A 17,559-nucleotide genomic window follows, 5' to 3' on the forward strand; every position below is an offset into this window, starting at 1 on the left:
GTCGTACTCTGAGAAATGTTCTGGACCTTATATGTGCAAATGTCACGACGTAACTAGTTATAGACATGTTAAACTAATAAGGAATTAAAACAGGATTTTTGCCAGAATGAAAATAAAAATAGCTTTGCCGCACTAGGAGGGTTCAAGTTCAAACTGTATGAACTATTAGGGTCCAAATAGACAAATAAATGAACCAAAGACGAATAAAAGTGGGTTTAGAGAAATATGAGCCCTTTAAAGAGGCACTTCTAAAATGTAAAAAAGAAAAAAAATACTGAATTCATCAACAGATGGTGAAGACATAACAGTTTTAACTTTCAGCCAAAGAAGTAAATGCATGGGGTTGCAGAGATCTGCTGATGTTATCATGCTGTGCAGACAGACCTGACCTGTCCCTTCTCTCAGTAAAACACTGGCCCCATACAGTCATAGCAGCCAATGATTAGCTGACGAAAGCTGCAACATTCACACAATCTTTAGGTGTAAAACATTATGGCTTTGGGGTTTTTAAAGGGAGATCAGGGTCCGATCTGTCTGAATGGAGTCCTTTGGGAGAAGTGGCACAGTTCACAGAATAAACAACTATTAATTAAAAACTATAGGTTTTTAAAAATTACATGACCTCTGTGATGATTATTAACATCTCATCCATAGACCAATAAATCATTCCACCAGATCAGATCGAACTAAAGTTTGATGGGTTAAATCAGGGGTGTCAAACTCATTTTTTCCGGGGGCCACATTCAGCCCAATTTGATCTGCAGTGGGCCAGACCAGTACAATAATAGCATGATAGCCACAATAAATAATGACAACTCCAAAATGTTTTAGAGCAAAAAATAACATTCAATTATGCCAATATTTACATTTAAAAACTATCCAAACAAAAAGGATGTGAATAACCTTAAAAAAAAAAAAAGAAATTTCTTAAGAAATATAAGTACAATTTTTTCAATATTCTGCCTCGACTCATCATTTATACATATACATTGTAGGTCAGATCTACAAAGGCACAAAACATTTAGTAACAGGCAAAATATTGTTAAAATTGCACTGAATTTTCTTTAGACATTTCAGGTTGTTCATATTTGTTCAGGTTATTCACATTTTATTGTTACAGGATAGTTTGTAAATGTAAACATTTTCATAATTTAATGTATTTGCACTAAATCAAAGAGAAAAAATTGTTGTTGTCATTATTTATAGGTTATTATGATACTATTTTTGAGTTTGACGCCCTAACTTGCAAATTCATCCCGCGGGCCAGATCTGAACCTTTGGCGGGCCAGTTTTGGCCCCCGGGCCGCATGTTTGACACCTGTGGGTTAAATGATTGGATGGTGTTTTATCAGTTCTTTCCATTCCACAGGTGGCTAAAAAAATATTTTTATTTAAGAGCATTTAGTTAATTAGTTGCAAGCAGGGTGTGAAGAGGATTTTAAGCAATACAGTAAAAAATGCTCCAGAAGAACATCTCCTACCCTACCTTTAAGTGTCAAAATAATTAGTGATAAGAACAAAATGTATTAACACTAGTACTGTTTCCCCTCTACTGCAGACAGCTTTTGGTGAGTTGAGAGACGAAGTTTGATGCTGAACTCAAAATCTTTTCTTGCAGCAGTTAGAACTTCATGTCAGATTGAGCTCAATTCAAGACACTGATGATGGGACTTACGATTCGGTTTGTCAAAGTAGGGTCATGGTGTGTGTTTTCTCTGTATTTATAGGCTGTAACTGTTACCCAGAAGCACCACAGAGCGGTCGCTTCTCCTATGAAATCACATGTTGATAGTATGTGTTTCTTCATATGAGGAACCCAACATTAGTTTATTTTCTAAAAAAAATCATGGGAAGGAATGCTTCTTGGACCAAAAAAGAGTTTGTTTGAGGTGCTGTTTGGAAAAAGGGATTCATAAAGTAGATATCAAACTGGAAGAAAAATCCAAGGCACTCTCTTTAAACATTAAAATGCCTTTATTAACATGGCACAGTCAGATCTAGACACTTTATATGAGGTACCCAACATTCATTTATTTTCTATTCTATGTAGTCATCATTATAATAATAATAATAATAATAATAATAATAATAATAATAATGATGATGATGATTGATTGGATTTTATATAGTGCTTTTCTAGACACCCAAAGTGCTTTACATTATTGATCCATTCTTCATTCGCTCTCACATTCTCCCTCTGGTGGTGGTAAACTACATCTGTATCCACAGCTGTCCTGGGGGGGTGGGGGGGGCAGACTGACAGAAGCGTGGCTGACAATTTGCGCCTACGGCCCCTCCCACCACCAAACATTCATACACATTCTTACACCAGTGTGAGTGGCACTGGAGGAGTAGTTTAATTTCAGAGCTGATATCTATCCATTTAACATGTTTTCTTGATAAAAACCAAAATCACTTCAGTTCTTCCATCAGTATCTGTGTCATTGTTCTGACAAAAACAGTGCTTTTACTCATTCCATGTTTTCTTTTCTGTCTGTTTTAGTCACATGATACACACAGGAGTTAGGACTGGATTGTATAACCATTGTTTTTGATGACTTTTGATGGTCTAATAATTTTTTCCATGACTCTATTTTAAGTGTTCACACATCTGTAGACATGCTTATTTCTAGATTTAACAATTTTAAAGTGAGAAGAGTGAGCAAGACAGACATGCCATTGCACACTGCAAGTATTTGGCTCTTACCAAGATAAAAACAAACAGCAACTTAGATTTAGAAGTGTTAGATCATTTATCTTGTTTTAAGAGCTGATTTCTTACAGTCACAGAAAAAATTGTTAGACCGCCCTTGTTTTCTTCAAATTCTTGTTCATTTTAATGCCTGGTCCAACTAAAGGTCCATTTGTTTGGACAAATATAATGAGAACAACAAAAATATCTTATCAGAGTTGAATTTCAGAGCTGATATCTATCCATTTAACATGTTTTCTTGATAAAAACAGCTTTGAATAGCTGTCCACTGTAGTCACCACTATGCATGAAAGGGTTAAAAGTGATCAGTAAAATCTTAAAATCAATTCTAAAACACACAGGGAGCCAGTGGAGGGAGGCCAGGATAGGGCTGATGTGACGTCATCTGTTCAAACCAGTCAGATTATCTGGTCTTTCCCCTCATCCTCAAACCTGCTCACGCTCTGCATTTGAGTGGAGGTTGTTTAGCTTTATTATACTCTGGGATTATGTCCAGACCTTCAAATAAATTCACCTGCTGCTTCTGGATCAGGATTCGTTCAGCCTCGATGGTGTAATATTCAGTTTCCATCTGCACCAGTGCAGTGCTGTGCTCCATCTCAGACTGGGGCAGTGCATCACCCAGCCAGCAGATTAGCATGAGTAGCATAGTCCTTGAATCCAGGTATTGTTTGTGTTCTGGGTCTGAAAGGGTTACCTGATCTCCACTGTGGCGTTGACTAAGTGAGCTGAACTGAACCACAGTGTGTATGGAGTTGTTGGTGTTGTGCGGTGGCCATTTGAGGTGTGGGGTCAAAGGGTTAAGGTTTCTGTGGGACGTCTGAGGACGCGGTGCTGCCCGGCCAGACCCAGCTGTCCAAACATGTACACAAACACACACATAAACACACAAAGACACACATGGTCCAAGACAACCAGGTGTCTTTGTATGAATGAATGTAGTGTATTCCACCTGCACGCACACACACACACACACACACACACACACTCACTAATGCACCGTAGAACAGGGGCGTCAAACATGCGTCCCGGGGCCCAAATGCGTCCCCCCCAAAGGTTCTAATGCGGCCCCTGGGATGAATTTACAAAGTGCAAAAATTCCACAGTCATTTTAGTTCCGGTTCCACATCCAGACCAATCTGATCTGCAGTCAAATAATAACAGCAGAAGAACCGACGAAAAAGAACGACTGCAGATTTACTACTGGGTTTGATGGGGAAAATATAATATATTACATTATGTCTATAAATAATAATGACAACTTCAAATGTTTGTCTTTGTTTTAGTGCAAAAAATAACATTAAATTATGAAAATATTTCCATTTCCAAACTCTCCTGTAACAATAAAATGTGAATAACCTGAATAAATATGAACAACCTGAAATGTCTAAAGAAAATTCAGCCCAATTTGAACTCTTTTCTTCCTGTTCCTCAGTGTTTAGTGTCTTTGTAGATCTGATTCAGAATGCACATGGACTAATGAGAAATTACAAATCAAAAATCACCCAAATTCACCTAAAAATCACCCAAAAAGCCACCTAAAATTCACCCTAAAAATTACCCTAAAAGCACCTAAAAATTACTCAAAAACAACCTAAAAATCACCCAAAAATGACCCCAAAACCAATTTTTAAAAAAATCTAAAAATCACCCAAAAACTACCCAAAAAACACCTAAAAATCACCCAAAAATTGCCCTAAAACCACGTAAAAAATCACTCAAAAACAACCAAAAAATGACCCCAAAACCAATGAAAAAACCCACCTAAAATCACCCAAAAATTACCCAAAAACCACCTAAAAATTACTCAAAAACAACCTAAAAATCACCCAAAAATTACCCCAAAACCAATTTAAAAAAAAATATCTAAAAATCACCCAAAAACTACCCAAAAAACACCTAAAAATCGCCTAAAAAACACCTAAAAATCACCTAAAAATCACCCAAAAATTACCCTAAAACCATGTAAAAAAATTACTCAAAAACAACCTAAAAATCACCCCAAAATGACCCCAAAATCAATAAAAAACCCACCTAAAAATCAGCCAAAAATTACCCAAAAACCACCTATAAAAACACCTAACATTATGCCTATAAATAATGACAACTTCAAATTTTAGTGCAAAAAACCCCATTAAATTCTGAAAATATTTCAATTTCCAAACTCTCCTGTACCAATAAAATGTGACTAACCTGAACAAATGTGCCCAACCTGAAATGTCTGTATTAAATTCAGTCCAGTTTGAACTCTTTTCTTCCTGTTCCTCAGTGTTTAGTGTTTTTGGAGATCTGATCCAGAATGCACATGGACTAATGAGAAGTGGAGGCAGAAGATTGTGAAAATTGCACTGATTTTTCTGAAGAATTATCAGTTTATTTCAGGTTATTCCCATCTTTTTTGTTTGGATAGTTTGTAAAAGTAAGTTTTTTCATAATTTAATGGGGTTTTTTGCATTAAAACAAAGACAAACATTGTCAGTTGTCATTCTTTCTGGGTTCTTCTGTTCTTATTTTTCTGGTTGGGTCCACTGCAGATCACATCAGGCTGAATGTGGAACCTGAAAGAACAGGAGTTTAGAACCCTGCTGTAGAACCACAGCGAGTGGAGGCTGATGACTCGTACTCTGTATCAGCGCTGTGTTTGCAGACGGGCCTCCAGAGGGGGCGCTGTGGTCACTGATGTCACAAACATGCAGGCAGACTTCATACAGTTGTCCACAAAAGTGTGTGTGTGTGTGTGTGTGTGTGTGCTGTAGTTTGTGGGGCGTTCAGGGTAGGCCTACTGTATGCATGCATGTGTTGACTCAGTGAGATTGGCAGCTGGGTCTCTTGGGAGCCGTGGTTTAGCAGACGCCGGCACACTGTTAAAGCTAAACACAGCTAATTGAGGAGGACGCTCACAGGCCCTCCTCTGTGTGTGTTTGTGTGTGTTTGTGTGGGTGTGTGTGAGAAGTGTGAGCTTGACAAGAAGGTATGGAGCGGGGAAAACACAGCGGCCTTGCTGTGGTAAATAACACAAACGCGTCAGTGACAATTTACTGATGTTTTGCAGCCAAATAAACTGTATGCGTTCAGTAACTTACAGTCAGATCTGTTCTGCCTCTCAGTAACTGATGTTAATGGTTCTGCAAAAATTAAACACAAAAATTCACAGTTTTTGAAGACGCCTCCATGCAGCAAGTTTGATGCATTTATTTTAAAGTATTGAAAGGAGAGCTTTGCCAGAATCAGCCTTGGCTCCAAAACGAAGCCAATATGGAGGTATCTTAAAGTTGTAAACATGGAGAATCAGCGTTCAGTTTCTATGCTCCGTAGATCTGGAACAAACTACCAGAAAATATCAGGTCTGCTGAGAGTCTGAGTTCTTTTCAGTCCAGGTTAAAGAAACACCTGTTCACTGCTGCCTTTGACTAAAAGGCTTTTGACTTTTTACATTTTAGATTCTCCTTCCAAACTCTGCGCTGCAACTCTTACTTTAATATGTGTGTGTTTGTATATTTGTGGGTTTTCTGTGTTGTTTTCTTGCTGTTTTTAATCACCTTTTACATGTTTTTTTTAAAAATAATGTTTTAAATGTGTTTCTTTTCCCCTTGTCGTTGTATTTCAATGTCCTGTATGAAGCACCTTGAATTGCCTCGTTGCTGAAATGTGCGATACAAATACACTTGCCTTGCCTTGTAACACCACTGACAGCTGCTCTGATTGGCTCCAAAAAGCCCTGACTCCCTCTCACTGTGTATTTGTCTGAAAATACTGGGTCAGTAACCTTTTCCAGGGCTAATTCCAGTCTAGTCTCTAATAGGTGATCTGGTCCAATAGAAGCTTTGACATCTGCAGTGTCAGACTTTGATTGACAGGCCTGTGTGAACGCTTGCTCACAAGATAAGAAACCCTTTATTTGTCCCACTACTGTGTAACTATGGTTAATAGGTTCCATTAACACAGGGCTGTCAAACTCATTTTGGTTCAGTTCCATATTTAGCCCAATTTGATCTGCAGCGGGCCAGACCAGTAAAATAATGACTTAATAACCTATAAATAAAGACAAATCCAAGTTTTTCTTTTTTTTTCAGTACAAAAAACCCCAATTAAATTATGAAAAATATTTACATTTTACAAAAAAGATGCGAATAATCTGAAAAAATAGAAATTTCATTTGAAAAATTAGTGCAATTTTAACAATATTCTCCCTCAACTTATTATTTAGACATGTACGTTACACACGGTGTTCCATAAACATTTGGTAACAGGCAGAATGTTGTTAAAATTTTGGAGTTTGGAACTAAAATTTGAACAATTACTACAATATTACATCTGTTATTATTTTTATGAACACAACTGCAGATCCCAGTGGATCCATAAATGCACCAAACATTTAGGAACAGGCAGAATATTGTTCAAATTGCACATTTCAGGTTGTTCATCTGTGTTTTTATTTATGTATTTATTTGCATTTTATTGTGAAAGAATAATTTTGTAAATGTAAATATTTTCACAGTGTAATGTGATTTTTTTTTTTTTTCACTTAAATTTTTTCCACATAATTTTTCACAGTAAATTTGTCCTCATTATTTCTGGGTTATTGTGTGGTTCTTTTGACTGTAGATCACATTGGTCTGTATGTGGAACCTGAACCAAAAGGATTTGTTCAGCCTGGACTGTTCAGGTTCATTTATGCACTTTCATCCTGCAGGGCCGCAATGGAACCTTTGGTGGGCCACATTTGGCCCCCGGGACGCATGTTTGACACCTGTGCACTAACAAAACTGTAAAATGACTTTGTTTCACTATATTTGATGAAGTTTCCAGTTTTACACAGTCAGTATGCTGACACCTCTGACCCTCCACCCCGTTTTGTCCAAATACGGTCACTTTGGCTCCAACAGCCCAACAAGCCAACAGCCAAATCCCAAACTACTGGCTTTAGAATCATAGTTAAGAAACCAATGAGCAATGTCACAGTTCCACTGTCCACTAATCATATAGTCCAGGGGTGTCAAACATGTGTCCCGGGGCCCAAATGCGGCCCCCCACAGGTTCCAGTCCGACCCCTGGGATGAATTTACAAAGTGTATAAATTCCACAGTCCAGGCTGTGGAACTCATTTTAGTGTCGGTTCCACATCCAGACCAATCTGATCTACAGTCAAATAATAACAGCAGAAGAACCCACACAAAAGAAGGACTGCAGATTTACTACTGGGTTTGATGGGAAAATAATATTACATTATGCCTATAAATAATACAAACTTCAAATTTTTTCTGTTTTAGTGCAAAAATAACATTAAATTATAAAATATTTACATTTCCAAACTCTCCTGTACCAATGAAATGTGAATAACCTGAACAAATATGAACAACTTGAAATGTCTGTCTTTGAACTCTTTTCTTCCTGTTCCTCAGTGTTTAGTGTGTTTAGAGATCTGATCCAGAATGCACATGGACTAATGAGAAGTGGAGGAAGAAGACTGAGAAAATTTCACTAAATTTTCTTAATTTTTTAAAATTTAAATTTCAGTTTTTTCAGGTTATTCATATTTTTTTTGGATTGTTTATAAAAGTAAGTATTTTTATGAAGTTGTTATTATTTATAGGTTATTCTGTTCTTATTTTACTGGTCCTTCCCACTACAGATCAAACTAGAAGCACTCGGAGAGCGCAGACCTCCGCCAAAGCTGATCAGTGCCCCCCCCCCCCGTGGGCCCCCCCATGCCAAGGAGGTTATGTTTTTGCCAGGGTTTGTTTGTTTGTTTGTTTGTCTGTCTGTCTGTTTGTCTGTCCGTTAGTGTGCAACATAAATCAAAAAGTTATGGACAGATTTTGATGAAATTTTGTGGTCTGCGCCCCCCCTGTGGGCCCCCCCACCCCCGATCACCACCAAAATTTAATCATTTCTTCCTTATCCCGTTTCCAACAAACCCTGAAAATTTCATCAAAATCTGTCCATAACTTTTTGAGTTATGTTGCACACTAACGGACAGACAGACAGACAGACAGACAGACAGACAGACAGACAGACAGACAGACAGACAGACAGACAGACACTGGCAAAAACATAACCTCCTTGGCGGAGGTAATCAGGCTGAATGACGAACCTGAAAGAAAATGAGTTTGACACCCCTGATACAGTCTATGACAGGGGTGGGCGACTCCGGTCCTCGAGGGCCGGTATCCTGCATGTTTTAGGTATCTCCTTCTTCCAGCACACCTGGTTCAGTTAATGATCAGCTCATCCTCATGCTCTGCAGAAGCTTGATAATGATGTAATGGTTTGCAGGTGTGATGGAAGAGAGAAGTATCTAAAACATGCAGGATACCAGCCCTCGAGGACCGGAGTGGCCCACCTCTGGTCCAAAAAATCAAAGGATGAGTTGGATTTGTGACAAATATTTCACAAAATCTTCCTGAACGTGATGAAATCAGTTTGTTGTGTCCTGGTGGCTCACATGGAGCTCTGGACACATGGTCCAGGTGGATGTGGACTTAAATGAGAGGTACAAACTCATTCTTTCCAGTGTGTCTAAGGCTCAACCCAAGGGCTTTGTTTCAGAAAACTGAAACGGCTCAGTGGACTGAATGGTAGAACACATTTTTATAATCCTTTCTTATCACCCGCAGTTCTAAATGTAGACAAAATGTATTATCACTGTAACTAAAAAGCCTGCAGCACACAAATCAACCCCTCTTTGACATGTCTTTGTGGCCACTGCAGGGGAGTGTGAGAGGGTGTTTCATTTCATCACCAGTCACAGTCTGAAACTTCACCATCAGATGTTGTTAAATCTCACACACAGAACCTTTAAAGTCCAACATGGCAGACCCACTGACTTGATTGTGATTAAATGACAGTGCTGCTTCTCTCTGATGTTTATGAAAGGGCTGTTTTTAGTGGATGAAAATCTTTTAGCAATGTTATAAATGCACAGACTTCTTAACAGCCTTGGAAAATCTGCTTACTGTACTTTCCGGGCTTTAAGTCACACCCGACTATAAGCTGCAGGTGTCCACGTTGTGACATGAGATATTTACACAGAAAGATGTTAAACAGAAAGATTGTTTAAATATTTATTTCCATCCCTTCACTGCTTTTTTCCAAACAGTGTCTGGAACACGTCAGTCAAACGTCAGGAACAGGCTGGTTCAAAAACCCAGAACAGTCACTGATCTGTGTCTTCCTCTTCTTCTGCTCATTAAACCACTGCAGTCGTCTTCTTCAGTGTTCTTCAGGTGAACATCCTCAAAGGCTCCGTCACACTCCTTCTGCGTCTCTCCTCCGTTGTCTCTTCAGTGCTGCAGCTCTATTTCCTTCTTTACAGACGCATCGATGGCTTTTAACTTCAAAGCTGCAAAATCTGCATTTCTTTGTGTGTTTTCCATGTTGAGGGTTTGTGCATGACACACAAAATGACTTAAAAGTTCAGATTCAAACTCCTCCTCTTCATCACCTCTTCCACCTGTCTGTCTCACTTTTGTGCTTCCTGTTAGAGCGCCCCCTGGAGGACGTTAGCCCGTATAAATCTATACTGAAGCTGCATCACTGTATAAGCCGCAGGGTTCAAAATGAGAAAAAAGTAGCGGCTTATAGTCCGGAAAGTAGGGTAATACCAAAACTTTAGTGCGTATGAAACCTGTCACTAGCCTGTTGTCAGCAAAATGACAGGAAGCCGTAGGGTTCGGGTTTCATTTGGGACATGATTCAACTGATGTAGTTAAGTTTGTGTTTTGTTTACATGTTAAAAGGCTCATATTTTGCTAAACCCACTTTTATTAGTCTTTGGTACCTTTATTTGTGTATTTGGACCCTAATAGTTCATACAGTTTGAATTTGAACCCTCCAGCTGCTGCAGAGCTATATTTATATTCATTTTGGCAAAAATTGAGTGGATTTCTACAACCTGTTTGAATTCCTGCTTAATTGCCTCCGCCAAGGAGGTTCTGTTTTTGCTGGCGTTGGTTTGTCTGTCTGTCTGTCTGTCTGTGTGCAATATAACTCAAAAAGTTCTGGACGGATTTGGATGAAAATTTCAGGAAATGTTGATACTGGCACAAGGAACAAATGATTAAATTTTGGTGATGATGACGGGGGGGGGGCACTGATCAGCCTTGGCGGAGGTCTGAACTTTCTGAGTGCTTCTAGTTTGTTATGTTTTATAACTAGTTACGTCACAACATTTGCACATATAAGGTCCAGACTTCAGATGAACATTTCTCCAAGTACAACATAATTGTTTGTCATCAGCAGTGGTTGTAGTAAAAACTGAAAATATGTCCAAATTTTGAGCTGATTACCTAAAATGTTCAGTTGTTGGTTGTATTAATGAACACAAATCACTAAACAGGACAGAAAGCATGGTCCACAACCTGGAAGGGGCGGGGCTTGAAGTGGCTCATGTGCATTTAAAGGGCCAGCGCTCAAAACGACCTATCTTGTGTCATTACTCAGAAATAGTGTGGCAGATGGACCTGTGGAGTTGAATGAATGAAGAATTCAGACCCAGGCAGAGCATTTACAGTTTATGGAGACCACAGGGAAATGAGGGAAAATGAAGAATTCCATTTAAAAAAGCAAAATATCACTCCTTTAAATATAGAAATGAGAAGATTCCCCCCATTTCTTCTGATTCAGCCTAAGCCATACACTCTCAAAAACAGAGGTACGAGATCAGAACATTTCTGTACCTATAAGTACATTTTTCCAGAATGTTCTCTCAAAAGTACAGTATTGGTCTGTAGGAGGCCAGAATGTCACCTTCAGACGATGAAAAAGGCTCCAAAGTTCTGTCCAGTCCAAATGTGTACTCTAAGGAACCCTGCAGCAGTAAAACCTGTGTGTAGACCATGAGAATAGGCTCTAGACTAGAACTGAACAGTAGGACCAATTAGAGTTCAAACATTAGGCTGAGCGCATTATTTATTATATATCATACTGTAATTACTCTATATTATATTTAATAATAATTTGTTTTAATTTAACAGCCCAATTAGCTCAATGATAATAGCCTAATAGTTTATTTCTCTTATTAGAACCTCTGATTATCGCCATAATCTGTGTTTGATCCAGTTTTCATTCACACCTCCATGTCTTGCCTATGCCATTTTTTTTTTCTTAATTAGTCCACCGGTTCAAACTTTAACCATCATGGCATTATCAACTACATGAGAGTTTTCTTTCTATGTAAAGTACTAAAGGTACAAAAATGGACCATTTCCAAAGGGTACAGAAATGTCTCTGAAAAAAGTACACCCCCAGAGACAAGCATTTGGACCCTTTTCAGGTACAAGCTGGTACCTCTGTTTTTGAGAGTGTAGCATCCTTATGAGGTTAAAACCATAAACTCAGTGTTTTCTAAGTAGACGCTCAGATCTGTGTCCCTGCAAAGCCCGGTACATGCAGTTGCAAATGTGAACTGCAGATCTTTCCTCGTGCATGTAGGTTATGTCAAAATACCTGAAGTCACAGAGTTCATGGTCCATTGCCAAATACAACTCAAAGACCCGAGTTCATATTTTTTTGGCTGAAATCTGACGTGAACAGCCTCTGGAAGCAGGAATCTCATATCTGCCGTTCTCTCCCACATGGCGTGAAGGCGGCGTTAAAGAGGGCAGGTGTTGCAGGTGTTGCAGGTCTGCTCCGGGCCTCCTCGCTCACTGAGCCTCCTTCAATGCGGGCACTGTTAAGTCGAGTGCGTGATTCCAGTGTTTTTAGCAACTCCTCTGGCTGCTTCCCTCGGACGATTACGCCAGCAGGGTTTACTTAAGGATGGGAGCGTGACAGCTGCTGGAATGCCTGTCAGAGAATGGGACATGGGTCACACCAGCACTGCAGCTCCACAGGCCTGGGCAGCCTGCTTCCACCAGGAGCTCAAATGAGCCGTGGATCAGACGAACCGCTTCCACAGGCGACTACGGAGGCTGCCAGGGATTGTATATTGTAAATGTCCTGCAGAAAGTTTACGTCTGTCCTTAGGTTTAACGCGTTTTTGTTGACTTTGTCATTGTAGCATTTCTGTGCTTGTTCTAGTTTGTCATCACAGGTGCCCAAAACGGATGATAATAGCAGTTTCTATAAATGTGTCTTTTTATTTATTTATTTATTTATTTATTTATTAGGGACAGTGCAAATTAATGAACATCTATAACAGCGCTCTCAAACTCATTTTCTTTCAGGTTTGTTGAGCCGTATTATGTAATAAATTCCCATTATGTAATAAAAGTTCAAAATGTAATAAGAATGTCACGTCATCTTGTAATAAAGCCACATTATGTAATAAACAGACACATTTTGTAATAAACTACCTCAACACATTATATAGCAAATTTTTTCACATTATGTAGTAAGTTATTACAATTTGAGAAATTTATTACAGAATGCACTGGACACATTTTTATTTAAAAAAAATGTAATAACATGGTTCATTATGTAATAACAATCCAAATTAATATAATTTCAGAGTAATTTAGAAGAAATTAGTCACAGGAGCAACAGGTAATGGAATCAGAACTTTAACCACAGTTTAAAGATTAATTTAGCACATTACATTTTCCTGAAAATAAAAATGTGTCAAGTGCATTTTGTAATAAATTTCTCAAACAACAAACAAAACAACAAAATTAACAGAAATGTGAGTATAAACTTGAAATTGTTACTGGTCACTTGTTAAGCACAAGCTACTATTAAAGAATAAAGTTGTCCCTCGAAAAGGGGTGGTGGTGGGGAAAAAAAAAAAAAAAAAGAACAGAAATATGTGCTGAATTTTGCTAATTTTGCCCCATTCTCATTCTAACCTGAGATGCTGTCGGCCATTTTCACACACTGAATGAACACTGAACTCACATGAATGATCCGCTGTTTCCATGTCGAGAAAACAACAAGCATGTTGCATCTAGTAAAAGTTCCTCACCTCTCAGTTTTTCTCTTGCAGATGGCCAAGGGTGTAGTTGTGTTTGTTTCTTCTTCAGTGTTTGTGGTGGTTAACGACCAAATGGTTTTAGTTTTCTGGTTTGCAATCACTGTTTTTCTGTCCTTTTATCACAACCATGTCTAACAAACTTATACCACCACCATCTGACAATGCTCTGCAGCTAAGTGTACTCATGAAAATGGATGGGAACACATAATACGTTTGCTTTAAAGTTGCAAAACATTTATATTTAAACACAAATAGTCCTGTTCATTAGGGCCTGAACAATGACAGTCAGTGTGAAGCCTGTATTAGGTTATTTATTTTATTATTATTTTCAGGGCTAAAAGATTGTGTTTTGAGGGCCTAAACTTGGAAGCATCACATAGTACAATATACAACAAGTGAAAAATATAATATCCTAAAGAGTTTTGGAAATGACCGTTGTATAATAGTTCAGCTGCCCCCCCCCCCCCCCCCCCCCCACAGCCCACTGCTCAGTGAGTTTTACCCAAAGGCGTGAGGTTCAGTATCAGTACACACAAAACGACTGTGGGCACCCTGCACTAAAGCCCACAGGAAGATGACTATGTTGAATTTTATTTTCATTTCCTGCCCTCACACTTTAAGAGGTTTAGTCTGTTTACCATAAAACAGGAAGTTGTTGTAGTTTGGATACACACGATCCAAAGTCCTCCAAGTTTCTCATGATCGATCGATCTATCTATCGATCTATCGATCTATCGGTCTATCCTTTTTTTTTTTACATTTTAATGTTTAATAAAGTATATTTACATGTATTAAAACAATCAAATTCCCTATAAATACATATATAAATCATTTTCAGTGAGACTCAGTTGTCCAATCCACTGATAAAAACTGTATTTGGACAGTTTATCAGTGCTTATACATGTTATACATTCACAGAAATACATTTATTCAACAGTTTTGTTGTGAAACCTCCTGTAATTACACAAGATATTTGTCAATTAACAAACAAGTCTGGTTCAACTGACAGAACTAATACTTCTGTTACGGTTAATTGTCTTTAATTTTATCTCATTTTATTATTATAATTTTATTTTATTTTTTTTTACAGTATTAAACTTTAAATGAACAGTTTAATCTCATAAATAGAAAAGAAATATTTGTGAAATTATGATACATTTGGAAATGTATTTTAACTGCATTTTTCTGTGAAAAAAGAAAGCATTTCTTTTAAAAAATGGAAATTTTTTGGTTCTTCACAGTTACAGTTTTTTCGTGTCATTTTACATTTGACATGTAAAATCAGTCTATTTTTGTCATTTCATTGATATTTTCCTGTATCTTAAAAATACAGGAAAAATCTGTAAAATAGACAGGGAAAATTCTGTTAAATTACAGATTTTTTTTTTTTTTTTTACAGTGTGTTTATTTGAGGAAATGCATGAAAATAGCAGCAGGACCTTTGAAAGTTCAAGTCTAGCTGTAGTGCATCACATTAAAAGGCCGTAGAGTGTTTATTGGAATAAATACATTAATGTGCATCTGGTTATGAGGATGGATACACACCTCACAGAGTTTTGTCAATTAAAGTTGGAGGGTAATCAGTTTGAGCATCCCCTCACATAACAATACAGTTATCACATAATAGAATAACTCCTCGGTGTGGGTTTTGTTTTTAGTTGCTAAATGAGTTTATCGTCTTGACTCTTTCACTAAAAGGTCGTCCAGGTTTTGTTTGTTGATCTAAATAAATTCCCATTCTGTGGAGGCTGACCTGGGCCTGAACATAACTGGAAGGCGTGTTGCTCCACGGTCCTCTCCAGCTGTATTTATTTCCTGGCTGGCAGCTCAGTGACGGTGATGGTGGTTCATGTTAGTCACGGCCTGGCTTCTTCAGAGCCGCCACAGACGAGTTACTGTTGGCCGGGCTTCAGCCTCCGCCAAAGACCTGAGTGGATGCTCACAACGGCAGCCGGATATCAAGGCTGTGGATATGCATTCACAAATCCAGTGGTTTATTTGCTCCCACTTGTATTTTTTACATATTTGCTGATTTCAAATATAAGCAAAAGCTCAATGTTAGAAGCAGTAATGAGCTGTAAATATCATTTTAGCGCATCACTGACAGTGTTTCCATAGGTTTCTTATCCCATACACTGGAAAAAATCTAAATCTTACCGAGTGTATTTTTGTCATTTCTAGTCCAAATATCTCATCACATTTAAAATAAGACACAATGACCCAAAGAGTAACTTTTCAGTCAGATATAAGAGCTTAATTTTAGACAACAGATCTGGAAAATCTTATTTTAAGAAATCTTACCAAGATAATTTTTACCTGTTCCATTGGCATTTTTTTTTTTTTTTTTTGCTTAATTTAAGCAAAAAATGTGGAATGTTTAAGATATTTTGACTAGAAATGAGAAAAATACACATCGTAAGATTTAGATTTTTTGCAGTGTATAAACCCATTGCTACTTTTGTGGCAGTTCCAATTGAATTTTTCTCTATTTTTAGCCTTTCCTAAGTTATTTATCACCATTTACTGTAATATTATCCTGTGTTTTTTGCATTTTTAAACTAGAAAAGCACTCGGAAAGCACAGACCTCCACCAAGGCAGATCAGTTCTCCCTGATCACCACCAAAATGTAATCATTTGTTCCTTGTGCCAGTATCAACATTTCCTGAAAATTTCATCCAAATCCGTCCATAACTTTTTGAGTTATCTTGCAAGCAAACAAACAAACAAACAAACAAACAAACAAACAAACAAACAAACAAACAAACAAACAAACAAACAAACAAACAAACAAACAAACAAACAAACAAACAAACAAACAAACAAACAAACAAACAAACAAACAAACAAACAAACAAACCTCAATGAAAACATAAATTATGGAGGCAATGAAAATCATGTATTTTTCTACATTTAATTCACTGATAGATGTTCATTAACCATTTCGTGCATGAATTATGAGAACCGTAATCAAAAATTTTTTCCCCTGTTTTTATTCCTCTTTAGCCATTAAAAAACAATGTGATTGAAAACATTTTTATGAACCTATTTTTCATGTATTTGCAAAAATGTCCACTCAGCTGGACACCATACGTTTAATTTTTGAAGCAAAGAAACAAGCATTTACAAATATTCTCTGTGAAAACTATGAAATAAAAACATTTTTAATGCAGCTAATCTGATGTTTTCTCACATTGTAACATACTCTAACACTAGTTATTACTCACTTCATGGAGATAATAATGAAAAAAAAAACAACAACAACTTTTTGTTGTTAATTACAGTCTAATAAAAATAACAAACAATTGCTTCACATTCAAACATGTTACTGCAGATTAGGTTTATCTAGAACAGCAAAGTTACAGTAATGGTATCAATTGCAGTGTATGGGATGATGCATACGCGCCAAAGGTGTTGGCTAATATGCAAATAAAACAACAAAATCCATGAATATACAAAAGAACAGCTTTGAATAGCTGTCCACCACTACGCATGAAAGGGTTAAAGCTCAGATTGTTTTTGGGGGTTATATCAAAAACAGAGAAAACTGAAGAAAAAGTGACTTTTTGTGCAAAATATATCATTAACTGAACATGAATCAAGTGTCTCCATCTACTGTCATTGACCAAGTTCCGTGGGTTTTACTGGTGAATCAGTTTCCATGTTCACTACGGAGCCTCTGAACAGCCAAATGATGACCATGAAAAGATGATAAACTGCATTTTACACCAATTATTTACATGTATTTATAAGATTAGTGGATCAACAGTTATTCAACATTTTCCTTCTGTAAATAATTTGGTCTCCGGTGGATGTTTGGGTCTTTATGGGTTAAGCTGTTTATACTGTTTCTTTAGCCATGGAAGAGCAGAGTTGGCTGGGATACAGCCAGATAAACAGTTCAACGTGAAAGGTGAGGAGCTCCATTAAGCAAATTGA

This window comes from Sphaeramia orbicularis, chromosome 5, assembly GCF_902148855.1.
Source record: "Sphaeramia orbicularis chromosome 5, fSphaOr1.1, whole genome shotgun sequence".
Taxonomy (NCBI): Eukaryota; Metazoa; Chordata; class Actinopteri; order Kurtiformes; family Apogonidae; genus Sphaeramia; species Sphaeramia orbicularis.